Below are 13,916 nucleotides of genomic sequence, written 5' to 3' on the forward strand. Positions count from 1 at the left end.
ATATTCCCCTTTGAATTTTTATCCGTGTGTTACTAATTTGCCCTTTGTCATGGCTCACCTCCAAACTGGTTTGCCACTTGTACATTTGTAAGTACTCTTTTATCCACGAACGTGGAATGCTGTCAAATGCTTGTTTGCAATCTATCCATGCCATATTTAAATTCTTCCCATATTACAATTCTCTATTATGGCTTTATTTTACAACAAATAATCCTTTGTTGCATGTGACTTTATTATTGTTTTGTTCTATTGGCATATACTCTGTCTGCTTCAATTCGGTATATACATATATCTATCTATCTATCTATCTATATATATATATATATATATATATGAATAACTCTTTCCTGGAGATAATATACCCAAACTATGTGGGGGGGGGCTATACCCCCACTCTCCCACACCCTCTCCCTTACTATATATACTAACTCCAGGATTGCACTACAGTGGGGAACAGGGCCATATACCTTTCAACAAAATGAGTTTCAGTCAAATGAGTTTTCTTTGAAGTGAGCTTTCAGTGAATTGTGCTCAGGCAACTGATTTTCAGTGAAATGAGTTTCAGTGAAGTGTGTTTTCAGTGAAACAAAGTAGACCCCAAGGAACATCTTAGTATTTGCACAGAATGTGAAAATCTGATAGCAGAATGAATTGTTCTTTAACTATATGAGAATGGAGCTTTACTCTACTCCCAGGAGCCACCACTGAAAAGGGGCCTTGTGCCCAGCTGAAATTTCCTGAGAAACAAAACAAAAAAAAAATTCAGCTGAGAAGCAGGGAGTAAAAGAAAGCAAACAGCCACTAGTATTCACATGGAGTGACAAGGACTTACTGTTTTGCTAACCCCTCACAAAATGTGGTGTTAAAAGGTTGCATATAGTTTGTTGGAGAAATAAAAATGCAATTGAGAGATAAAATGAGAGAGAGGGAGAAAGTGTGTGTGTGTGTGTGTGTGTGTGTGTGTGTGTGTGTGTGTGTGTGTGTGTGTGTGTGTGTGTATGTGAGTGTGCATGTACATTTTGTCTATGTGTTTTGGGGGCATGTGTATGAAAGAGCTAGAGAAAGACATTCAGATTCTTTGTTGAATAATTAGGATCCAAAGAGGCTTTTCTTCAAAACATATAATCTGAACAATAAAAACTATGAAACTACAGTGTCTAGCTTTATTTCCTAACTATAATCCTTAGAAGTTTGCCAGACGATAAAGGAGACAAACTGGGAATGTTTTACAAAATCAAGGACAATTGGAGAGGGGTTGCAATGCTTTGCATGTATGACTTTGTTTATTCTTCATTTGATTACAATGACATGTGAGACGTAATTAGTCAAGAAAGTGGTTGAAGTTGCTGGGCATATGTTTGTCTGTGTGCATGTGTGTGTGTGTGTGTATGCGTGTGTGTTTCTGTATATGTATATCTATGTGTAAGTCTTTGTGTTTTTGTGTATATGTGTGCAGAGTCCAACTTTGCACAAGTACAGTAAAACAAAAAAAAAACACACAAAGATTAAGCCTTCCCCTTATGGCAACCTTGGTGGTAGAAAATAGCTCTGCATCTACAGTAGTTAAAAATATAGTATTCAAAAACTGGAATATTTCAAAGGTAATCTGGAATTATTTAAAACAGCACCATGTCTGTTTGTAGGAAAGGGAGAAATGTTAAAAGTTTGTAAGAAGGAAAAGAGAAAAGTTTGTCCATGCCCTCTACTATATCAGTACATTCTGTCAGTTTCCCTGACATAAGTAATACAGTGTAAGTGCCAAAGTTCTAAGTTCTATGATATGCGATCTTAACTATCCTTCTTACATCTCCAGTATCTAGGTTCCTTCCCTTCTTGAGAACTATCATAATTACCATCAGCAACAATTTTGTTCTTGTAAAGCCTCCTGTTCATGATGTTTTTATAAATGTTAAAACTGTGTATACTTCGCTTCTATGTATGCTGCTTTTTGTAAATGATAAAACTATATATACTTGCTTCTATGTATGCTTATCAATTTTGTCATTATTGTGACAATTGTTGGTCATCAATAATTCTTGTTATGAATGTCTTCACCTATTGTAACTACTATTGTTCATAATCATGGAGCTTTTCTGCCCGTGCTGCTGCTGAGAAAGGACTTTCCCAGTAATCAAATGTAAAATAAAAAAAATAATTAAATAAAAACTGAATGAAATGATGACATGTTATGGTTAGGAACCAGAAGATGCGGGTGTTGTAAACAATGGCCCCTACATAATGGAGGGTGATAGGGTATCTATACCAAGTGAAATCTGGCCTATGGTATATCCTGCTAATGAAACTTGCTCTTCCAAAGGATCATTTATCTTGCAGTATGCACTGTATATAAAGCTTTTCATGTAGGAAAAATAGACTAGGCATTTCAGAAAATAATTTATGAATACATCAATGACATTTGGGTTAAAATACTAACAATGCTCTTCTCAAACATTATATTTCATGCCCCTTCTTCAAATTGTTTTAGATTGTTATTACAGAAACAGTATCCAGGAGATTTAGAGGAAGTGAGTAGGAAGATCACATTGAGCAGAAGGAGAGATTTTGGCAACTTGGAATAAATGCTACAATAAGTATTTTAAGACTTCATTATGGAAAGTCATATTGGGAAGTTATTTAAACTTTTTTAAATATCCTTATATCTCAATATTTTTTAGTAATTGCAATATTTTGAAGAACTCAATATTTATCCCAAAATGGGATAAAAGTTTATATATTTTTAATTTCAATGTCTGGGAGCTTTACATACATACATTTTGTTAGCTTCATATTCGTATGTATATTTGCTTTTATAAGGTTGTGCACTGGATTTTATTCTGTTAGACTTATGGTGTTGTGCGTTAAATGTGATATCAAACAATTGAGCTCTGGGAAATATAAAAAAAACTTTAGAAGGTCAGGCTGTTATTGTTTAAGTTTTTATTCTTTATAGAACCATGTATGTACACAGGAAATTTACATGTTGTATTTGTGTTTACTATATTATATTTATTCAAAATAATTGTAATGATCCGTGGTGATGCAGCAGTAGCATTGTTGCCTCACAGCAAGAGGTTCTCCTGTTCAATTCTCAGCTGGAGTACAGGGAGTGCCTTCTGTGTGGAGTCTGCATGTCCTCCCCAGGTCGAGTTGTGTTCCGAAAGACATGCGTGAATGGGCATGCCTTCGTTGAAGATTGGGCGTCGAGCTGGCAACTCGGCACCGTAAAAATCTACTGCCAATCATTAGCAGACTGGAGTTTCGCTGTGGCGACCCCTAATCGAGAATAGCCAAAAGACAAACAACAACAACATTCAAAATAATTTTAATCAGTTATACTTAAAAGTATTACTTGTGTTGTGCTGTAAGTAGCTAAAAATTTAAAAGAAAATGGGGGGTTGTTAGTTTACAGAAGCAAGGTATGCTATTAAAAGGTTTTTTTTATTTTGATTCAGTAGTAAGCTGATATTTCATTGGTATGTTTTGATCATGTGATAAGGTGGAAGGTAGATTTAAAATGGATAGGTTGAATGCTTTGTAGCTCTGATGAAGTCCATTGGTGAATACCTACCAGGATAAAAATGCTCAAATAATTTCAATAAAGTGTTTTTTTAATGTTTGCATCTGGATAACTTTTACTTCAGCAGCTTGTGTTTTTGTGATTTTTACTGCACTTGTGTGACACTGGATTTTTTATTTGGTTTGCATAGATGTTCTTGCTGATATTTTAACTTTATTTCTGTAAAGTCTGTCTGTCTCTGCCTCTACCTGTGCATCTGTGTGAATTTGTGTGTGTGTGTGTGTGTGTGTGTGTGTGTGTGTGTGTGTGTGTGTGTGTGTGTGTGTGTATGTGTGTTTGAGTGCGCACACGCTCGCATGTGTGTGTGTTAAATATACTTCATTACTAGGAACGGTCCTTATTTTTGAACTTAAAAAGTCCATGTTCCTCCCAGTTCTACATTGCAAGGATCTGCCACACATTCAGTGGTAAATAGTACTGAATTATGTTAATTCATCAAAGAATATTTTGTAGATATAATATAACACATTTCAGTCATCTTGTGAGCTTCCTAGTTGAAGCTGTCAGTACACTGTTAGCAAATGTTTTGCATGTTGCCATTTGTTCTACATTGTTAGAGCCAGTATTCCTCATTCTGGAGATGGATTGCAAAGAGTTAGGGTGTGTTGACATTAAACACTTATATTCTGGATGTAAAATATTTTGTCTCGCATTAATTACATATGCTACAACAAGGATATAAAACATTTTGTCCAGCATTAATTACATATGCTACAGCAACTCTGAAACATAGAGAAGGAACTAATTTACATCTAAATACTGAAAACTAAAAACATCTACAATAATAAAAAAATAAATAAATAAACAATTTAATAGGTAACTCATTGTCTGACAAAAGTAATACTGTACAGGAGAGGTTTTATTGTGAAAATAATGTCCTTTCATGTGTGTAGAGGGCCTCTTTCAGTGGTGTTGGATATCACAAAACTCCTAGCAGGGCATTATTTCCCTAATAGCACCTACTCTGTCAGAATATTTTGCTTGATTTGCAGATGGGCATATAAAAATTACAAGATGATTAATGCAGTTCAGATGCCATGTACAATTTCTTGCATATTTTAAAACAGTCTGTGTTTATAAGTATTTCAGATAGAGCTGCATATTTTATAGGTAGTGAAGCTAAAAGTTAAGAAGAAAAATGTGACAGGCACATGTTAGGAAATAAACTTTAGAGTGAGGACATGCAGGGTTAAATAAAGTGATCAGAAAGAGAATGTCTGAAGAGAAGGGGAGAGGCCCTAATGTGATTCAAAGTTATGTACATATACATGGGCCTATATTACATCACCAAACACTTAAAAAAGTGAGCGGTGATTAATCGACCCTATGCAAGTGAAAGTTTACAATTTCGAACTGTCAGAACAGCGATTTTTTTCCTAGGGAAAAAAATCTCTGTTCCAACAAAAAAAAAATACTTTAAACATTATATTAAGTGGGAGGCTCTGCACCCCACACCCCCTGACATGGGGGGCTGTGCCCCCCACTTAAATATATCAACTCCAAGACCACACAACAGTGCTAAAAATGGCAAAGTAATGAAGCAGCCAAGCAAATTCTTTCCCAGGGAAAATTCACTTAAAAGCCGCTTTGATATTTTGCCGTTTCAGGCTTTTGAGTTCGACCAAGACACATTTGAAAGAATGCGTCTTCGGTCTTCTAATAGGGAACCCATATATATATATATATATATATATATATATATATATATATATATATATATATAAAATGTATGCATACTTGCAATTAGAGTGGTTTAGAAATGAGTTTGTTCTGCAAAGATTTAAACTATGACATAAATTCAGATTGTCATGTTATTATTATTATCAATAGAAGTAGCATACATTTTGTTCAAGTTCTAACAGTGGTTTATTACATCAGCGATTAGCTGTTGAAGCTTATTCCATGTGTTGTATATGCATTGCCTGAAGAAGGCATGCCCATATGAAATGTTGGATATGCAAGAATTTATTACCTATTGCTAGTGGCTGATCTTCCTCAGTTTGTTAGAATAAAAACAATAAGAGTATAAAAATGTCTGTTCCAAATATCTATTAGTTTCTGCAACAGTCAGAATGAAATTTCTGTAAGTTCACAACCCTTCTGTTAGGGTGAATGGCACATTTTTAATACCGCAGGTGAGGCACAGCAGAAACTTAGATAATTAATGCCTGATCTGTTCAAGCGGATGTGTCTTTGCAAGTATTGGTCACCATTTGCAGAATTCCTAGATGCTGAATTTAACGTCCAACTCATAATGACCGATAAAACCCAAACATTTTCCATTATTCTTCAGACAGGCATAAAAGCTGCACGTTTAAAAATACTTTTCATTTCTCACACAGGTTTTGTGATAGTGAGGGAAAAGTACCTTATGCAGACACACGTAATATGTTAGCAGAGGGAATATTTGCTCAGCTGCATCTTTGTTTCATTTGCCACTGCACATCAGTATTTAGCCTTATCTTCTTTTTTCCTTAAGGTTTGGGATAAGAATTAGTCAGCTCTGTTTAACATAGAAGGAACAAGCCCTCTGATCCAGCCAAGGAGAGCCTGACTGCTGGCTCAGGTACATATGTATGCTAGCATGAGGCTTCACCTACACTCTTCTCCATGGGGGGAGCTGGTGGGGTGCAGATGCCCCATATGTTTCTCCTCATATGATGTCATGCAGTCACAAGTATAAATAAATTATAATCAGGATGCATGCCATGGCTGTAGGCATGCTTAGAAGTGTGAAGTTTTTCGATTTTCTCATTTAATAGTTTGATTAAACATACAAATTATTGTTGTAGAACAACATTGTGGTGATATTATCTTTAGGAATTTCTTTTTTTTTCCATATCCCTTAAAAATTGCACTGGTATAATTGTCAGTACACTTAGAATGGAAAGGAGCTAGTCACCATTTTATGGTAGGTCCATGTGTGAGGCATAAATGACTTTTTTTTAATGTGCTGGTTGCCATGCAAGATGGCCAAGCTTATACTCATTTGGAAAACAGTGACTGGTACGATTGTTGTCAAAAATGTTCATTGTTTTCCTTGTTTTAAGGACATTTTCATTTTAGCATGATTATGTGAGGATGTTTACTAGTGATATTTGTGCCTCTACACAAGTTTGTTGCGTACTTATATATGACAGGTGTGTTGGGTACAATTCCAATGAGTTTTTGATTAAAGGTTTTGCAAAGATGCTGTCCTATTGATTTAGCATTTTTTTGTTTTGCTTTTGAAGATGTCATTGGAGGTATATCTAGCTAATAATGCAGCTAGTACCATCCTTCAAACAGGCACCCCATAAAAATGCTTGTTCAGTTTTGATTACAAATAAGAGCACTTGGAATCAGGTGATTATTCCCCCTTACACTTTACCCATGGGGCAGCTGCCTCCTTTGGCCCACCCCCAGTAGTTGCTGATAATTGGCATGATGCTTTACTTATTCCAGTTGCTTCCCATACCTTGAACCCTCAAACCCAGTCATGACATTTATAGATAGTCTTATTGATAATGCAGTGAGGGCAACAGAGCTGGCAAGAGGCTATTAAGAGCATGACTGAAAGGATATGTGCCCTCTTCCCCCCCGACACACACATTTGAAAAATTGTTTATGTGGAGAAAATGACCCTCCTAAGTTGCTTACAGGAGTAAAGCTAGCTGTGATATATCATAGTTTCTTCACAAATTCTGTAATTAAAAATATGATTTATTTATCTGCAATAATAAAACAAGATGTATAATTATTAAGGATACAGTCATGGGGAGGTTATGGCACTATTAAGCTGTTGTTATGGCATGCACAAATATCTAGCTTAGCAGCTATTTTTTTGTTTGTTTTATATAACCCCCTCCTGCAATAATGACCATTAAGAATCCCCAAATGGCCTCAAACTCATTTGTACCACCAAGGTGGAGGAGCCCCATCTGGAGGATATTTTCATATCTTTGGTGATGATAACCTTCTGGAGAGGTTATCATCCTGCCAGACTTCAGTAGTCTGCATCTTCGCTGGCATTCCAACAGCTGGGGACATTATGTACAGTATTCAAAATCTTCACCCTCAGTGTTGATGTGGCATATGGACCACCTATGTCTTAAGACCACACACACCGGCAAGGGCTACCACCACATGCTTGGACAACCTATAAACTTCCTTCTATACGCTGGTTACTTTCTGCTCAAAACTCACCTCTGCCCTCTGTTGTGAGGTCTGTATATCTGGAGTTATGGTTGTAGCCATCCTAGGCCACCTACCTTCCACTGCCAGCATGGCTACACCTGTGATGCCCTACATGCATAATCAAACACCCTAACTGCTAATTGAGCCTGAGTCATCCTGATTGTAGTCAGGGCTTTTCCCTCTTCTTCACTGCAAAGGCTCACCTTTTGTAGCTAAACATGAAACTAGGATCACCATGATAATATGTCAGTCTGTAATATTCAAAGGGGAACTAATTACAGAACTCAGCACTGAGCTGTAGACAACTATTGCAAACTGAACAAAATGCTATAAAGCCACTAAAGTCCTTCACAAGCTACATAGACTCTCCATTATGCCAGATACTTGGAGAACTCTACAGGGAAGAACATGGCAGTACACCTTTCCCAGGCTGCATTTCACACAAACTTCAGAACAAACTGGCTCCCCACTTAAGCGCCATGTTCAATAATAGCCTCGCATCATGCATTGTGCCCACTGAATGACACAAAGCAACAGTAATCCCACTCCACAAAGGGGGAGCCACCACTGATCCCTGGAACTATTGACCTATTAGCCTGACGAGCCTGGTCTGCAAGGCCATGGAATGTATCATCATGGAACTCATAAACAAAGACATTGGTAACCTCCAAACTCTGGATCCCACTCAGTTCGGGTTTGTGAAAGGCAGATCATGCCTCCAGAACCTAATCAACTTCTTTGAGACAGTCACCAAAGCCGTGGATGAGGGTAAGGTGGTTCACACAGCCTATTTTGACCTCGCCAAGGCTTTCGACACTATCCCCCATTCTGGAATTATATCTAAACTCACTAAACTAGGTATAAATCCCTATGTCACAAGATGGGTTGCCAACTGGCTCACTGACATAACCCACACTGTAAAAGTTGCAGACTCCAAATCTGACCTCAAAGCAGTGAAAAGTGGAGTACCACAGGGTTCCATCCTGGTACCTCTCCTGTTTGGTATCTACTTCTCTGAAGTACAGGCTAACACAGAAGGCCTCTGGCTAACGAAGTTCGCAGATGACTGCAAACTAGGAGCCATAGTCAAGTCCCCAAATGATGTGGACATCCTACAGAAGGGCCTCACTGACACAGATGCCTGGTGTCAGAGCCATGGCCTCAAGCTTAATGCCAGAACGTGCAGTGTCATCCTCTTTGGTAAAAACTCTGTACCCATGAACTACCTCATAGGCAGCAATCTACTTAACACCAAATGCGTGATAAGACACCTTGGGACCCAGGTGGACAGTAGTCTCTCCTTTGATAGTCACATCGCCACAGTAGCAGGAAGTCCTTCTACGTGGCACACCTCATCATAAAAGGGTTCTCATCCAGGAAAAAAGAGGTCATTGTTCCCCTCTACTCGTCACTCATTAGACCCATTATAGAGTACAACGCCCCTTTTGGAATGTACCTCACAAGACATCGGCAGCAGCTAGAAAGGCCACAGAAGTACCTCACAAAGAGGATTACTGGCCTGAAACAAATGCCCTACACTGACCCCCTCAAAAAACTCCAGCTTTACTCCGTAGTATATCACCTACTCCAAGGTGATCTCTGCCTAACATATAAAGAACTGTTGGACATGCTACACCTAAAGAAATCCCAATCCCTCCAAGCTACACGCTCTAGGGACTTAAACCTTGTCACCACAATAAACAGGACATGCTGGAGGGATAGATTCCTGTCCTAGAGACTTCCTGTACTCTGGAACGAGCTACCCATCTATGTCAAGCAAAGTTCTTCATTAGCACTCTTCAAGAAAAATCTTGATGAGTGGATGGGAAATAGGAAATACACCCCGGGGATCACTTCTGTGTCTCTGCTGGACAGTGGCACAGGAAAATAACTTTCTTGGGTGGTGTAAGCTATGGAACCTTGCTGGCTAGACTTACGTAGGCCCTTGGGCCAATAGCCTAGTACCTACCTATGAACCTATAGCAATGCATGACTCGGGCTCATTTAGACCGTGTTTCCTGCTCTTTAATATTAATAGTCTTGGTGGTCAGTGTTAACAGTGCATATGGTTGTTACACTGAAACATGATGTAACAAATCCCTTCAAAATTTAGGAAAGCACAGCAAAGTACTGAATCCAGATCTATAACAGTAACTCAAATAGGACAGGTACGGTGCTACAGTTTGATACATAAACACCAGAACAAGTTGCCTAAGACAGAAAACTATGCCATAGTAAATGCTGATGAACCACACCAAAATAGTAGGCAGCTGCCTCAAATTCCCCTCAGTCACAGTGCAAAGCTGATGTCTTATTCAGAATAACATGTCTGTGTAGCAGAAGCAACTTACAAAGTAAAACAAAGAGTATCCTAAATACATTGCCAGACAGCACTGCAGTTACCATCTGACAAGTGCAAAGTACCAGATCATTTACATGTAGTTATGAGCAATGATGTGGTGGCACACATGCATGAACAAAGAGGCAGTAAAGTTGATGAATAACCTCAGTCCACGACTGCGGACTTTCAACTCCACCACTACTTTCTGTTGTGGATGTTTCCAAGGTGACCAACATTATATACTATAGCAGAAGTAACGCTATCTTTACACATACAGTGACATGCAAGATCTATAAATAAGTAGTGGTCAGTGTTCTGTGAACTCTGACAAACACGAATGATGAGTGCCAGCTCGTAACAGTCTATCCATGAGCATAGAATTATGTGCTGTACAACAATCAGCCTCCAGAATGGCCCCTCCACCACCTAAAGAAAAGACAGAGAATGAAGCTAGTGCCCGACAAAAAACATATGGCACAATTGTCAGGGCACACCATCCACTACAGCATGTACACTTGTACAGCTACATATAATCTAAATGTGTGTATGAAGTCATGCACCTATAGGTATATAACAAAAGCATCCAACCCACATGCCCTTGACCTTTTATATTATCAGAAATACCACATGTTTAATAGGTGATCACCTAGCTACTGTCAAATCATACTCTGCAGTTCTATGGATGCCTGGAAGTAACCTTAACATTTTTCCGTTGGAGTATTATCTGTATATGAATGTGAAGGAAAAATAGATATCTCCCACCTCTCATTCTAATAGTCTGATAAAGACATGGAATTTTCCACCAACAGATATTGTGCAGAAACAAATAGAAGTACCGCTAGCATGTAATATAGGGTCATGTTGTAAGGAAAGCTGTGCATAGACTGAGCAGACAATAACAGGAGGTTGTCCATTTTATCAGTTTACCAAATTCGGTTGTAACCTGTCCTAGAACCACTACCAGTACCATTGTATCCAGCTTTCCCATCTGTTGTAGCACTTTGCTTTGTGTTCACATGTTCCCTGCCAAACACCAAACCCACAGAGCCATGCTTACCACATGATAGTTACACCAGTCAGGTCTCAAACCGCTGACTAGAGACAAATACAAACATGTAAGTGCAATCCTCCAACCAACACATTACACCAAACAGCAGAAAAAGATATTATAACCTGTAACACTTCTGATGTATGAAGTATAAATTTTTGCATCTATGGAGAACAAGACAGAGAAGACTTCACTTGTGACTGTTGAAGGTGGAGTACATATTCTGCCCTACATTGTGAGCTGCATATTATTTTTATCACCTCTCCAACAATCATTGCATAACAGGGCTCACTTTACAACAAACACACATAACAGTCTGTCAGATTACAGTGTTGTACTACATGGTGATGGAGTACCACACCAGACAGTAGAGACAGAGGAACTGTATCCCATCCCACTATAACAATATCAGGCAGATATAACTTTGGGACATGAGAAAGCTGAACTTATCCTTGAACAACTGGCCTGTTATATGTAAGTTACAGAAACAGGCTAATAACTCCTGATATTATTCTCTACCAGGTATAAGTTCTTTTTGGTGATTTAATGCTAATGTATAAATAATTCAGTAGTGAGGTACTGACTTCTTACATTGTGGTGTCATTTAAAACATTTAATATGATTCACCAAGACATTCTACTTAAACTTAAACAGAACATTTTTGTTAGATCAGACAGCCTGTGGAGTATGCTTTCTTTATTCATTAAGCCTGGTGTGTTTTAAGTTTATTAGATCACTGGGTAGGAGATTTGGCATTTGAACCAAAAATTAAATAGAAATGAGCTCCTCAATGGCACAACAGAAAATCATGGTCTTAGCCTTAGGCATGTAAGGTGTTTTCCAATCACACCATCCAGCCACTCTGCCTTTGTCAGAACACTCTGAATTAACCCTTTCAAAAGTTTGTCTGTGTACTACAGGTAGCTGTGATCTCCAGACTTTCACTGGTTCAGTTGCACAGCCAATGACAGACTCGCTTCTTGAGCTAGTCCAGTCAAATGAACAATAACAAATACTCCTGATGTCTTGTGCTACTGTGTCAGTTCAAAAAAAGATTCCACTGGATGCTTTGATTTTGTTTTTGTTTTTTTTTTTTGGACACTGATTTTAAAATAGCAGCAGAATGCAAAATGAGGGAACTATAACAGGTAAGTAGTTTTGTGAGGGGACAGAAAATCAGTCTTCCACAGTACTGTATTGGTTCTGCAATTCGACCTTTCCCTGTCAGTCAGATGTCTTGTTTGAGCTGCAGCCTGTGTGTGTGTGTGTGTGTGTGTGTGTGTGTGTGTGTGTGTGTGTGTGTGTGTGTGTGTGTGTGTGTGTGTGTGTGTGTGTGTGTGTTGTGCCTGTCTATCTCTCTCTATTTCAATGTGGTATTCTTCCTGACTGTCCCTGATTTACTTCATACTGTTGCCCTGTCTCTTGTAAGATTTTTGATTTTCTGGTATATCAGTGAGGATTACAGTCACCTAATAATGACAGAAATTAGACTTTTATACTTCTTATTGTTAAAAAAGCATGGGGATGCAACATAAGTTAGTCTTTAACTTTTAAACTGAATTAAAACAATATTTAAAAATTGTTTTTACCTTTGGGCCACTATTTCTCCATTTTTTTTTGGCTTAGTTTCTTCCTAAGCAAAGAAGTTAAGAGCTATGCAGTGTGGACAAAGAAAACACTGAGCCTGTGGAATTTCTGGAATAATTTTTGCTTTCCACTGCTTTAATTGTAGAGTCTGTGTAAGCCTGGATAAAGAAGCATTACCACAGTGGGTTTACTGTTTCCTGTGCTAGGCTGCTGGTAGATCCATAAGTCTGGCTATACAAGTATTACGAGTGCCAAATAATTACTTGTCCATCTGTGTTTGATTGGCTACCCTGTGCTAATTACTGTATTGTCTTATACTCTCTGTGACATGCGAAAACAAGATGTACTGTGGTTTTATGTTCGGTTTACATTTTGATTATTTAATGAGCAAGTACAGGTACTCTTTGCTAGTTTGTGAAACAATAGAGTGATGAATTAGCACAAGCTTTATTACAAAGTTGGCATAGTTATTCTGTGTTACAGCCGAGTGTGCTGTTAACAGGTTTTATATTCAGAATGCTGGCTCTCTGTCATCTAATTACTTTTTAATACTGAAAAAGTATACCTTGTAGAAACATGTTCATTCTAGGGTTGTGGGGATACACAGTAGAAGATCTTTTTTAGCTCATCTAATGCAGTGTTGCTGAGCACTTCTATAACAATAAACATTGAAACCAAACTGTATTCTGTTCACCATTTTAAACTTACTGATGGCAGTGGTGCAGCGGTAGCATTGTCACCTCACAGCAAGAGGTTCTCTAGTTCAATTCTTGGCTGGAGTGCCTTGTGTGTGGAGTCTGCATGTCCTCCCTGTATTCGTGTGGGTTTCCTCTGGGTAGTCCGGTTTCCTCCCATGTTGTAAACACATGCGTCTGATGCATTTCTCCCCAGGTGTCCACTGAAAAACGACTTCTAAGTCAGACTTTGCGGTAAACAAATGTTAAAAAAATATATATATATATATAAAATTAATTACATACGTGGTCACCTGGTTGTTTATTATCATATCAGAATGGGCTTGAATAATTTAAAAATGTCACAGTACAATAAGGATGCATATCTGAATCAACTAGATAGATGTGAATTTGTTAGAATTATAAAACTCCTAATTTTACATGCATTGTCCCTAAGAGGGCACTTGTAAGCATTATGATCCTGCCTTAGACATACATTTACCAATTGTGTTA

Source organism: Protopterus annectens, chromosome 14.part0 (assembly GCF_019279795.1).
Source record: "Protopterus annectens isolate FY-2018-M chromosome 14.part0, PAN1.0, whole genome shotgun sequence".
Taxonomy (NCBI): domain Eukaryota; kingdom Metazoa; phylum Chordata; order Ceratodontiformes; family Protopteridae; genus Protopterus; species Protopterus annectens.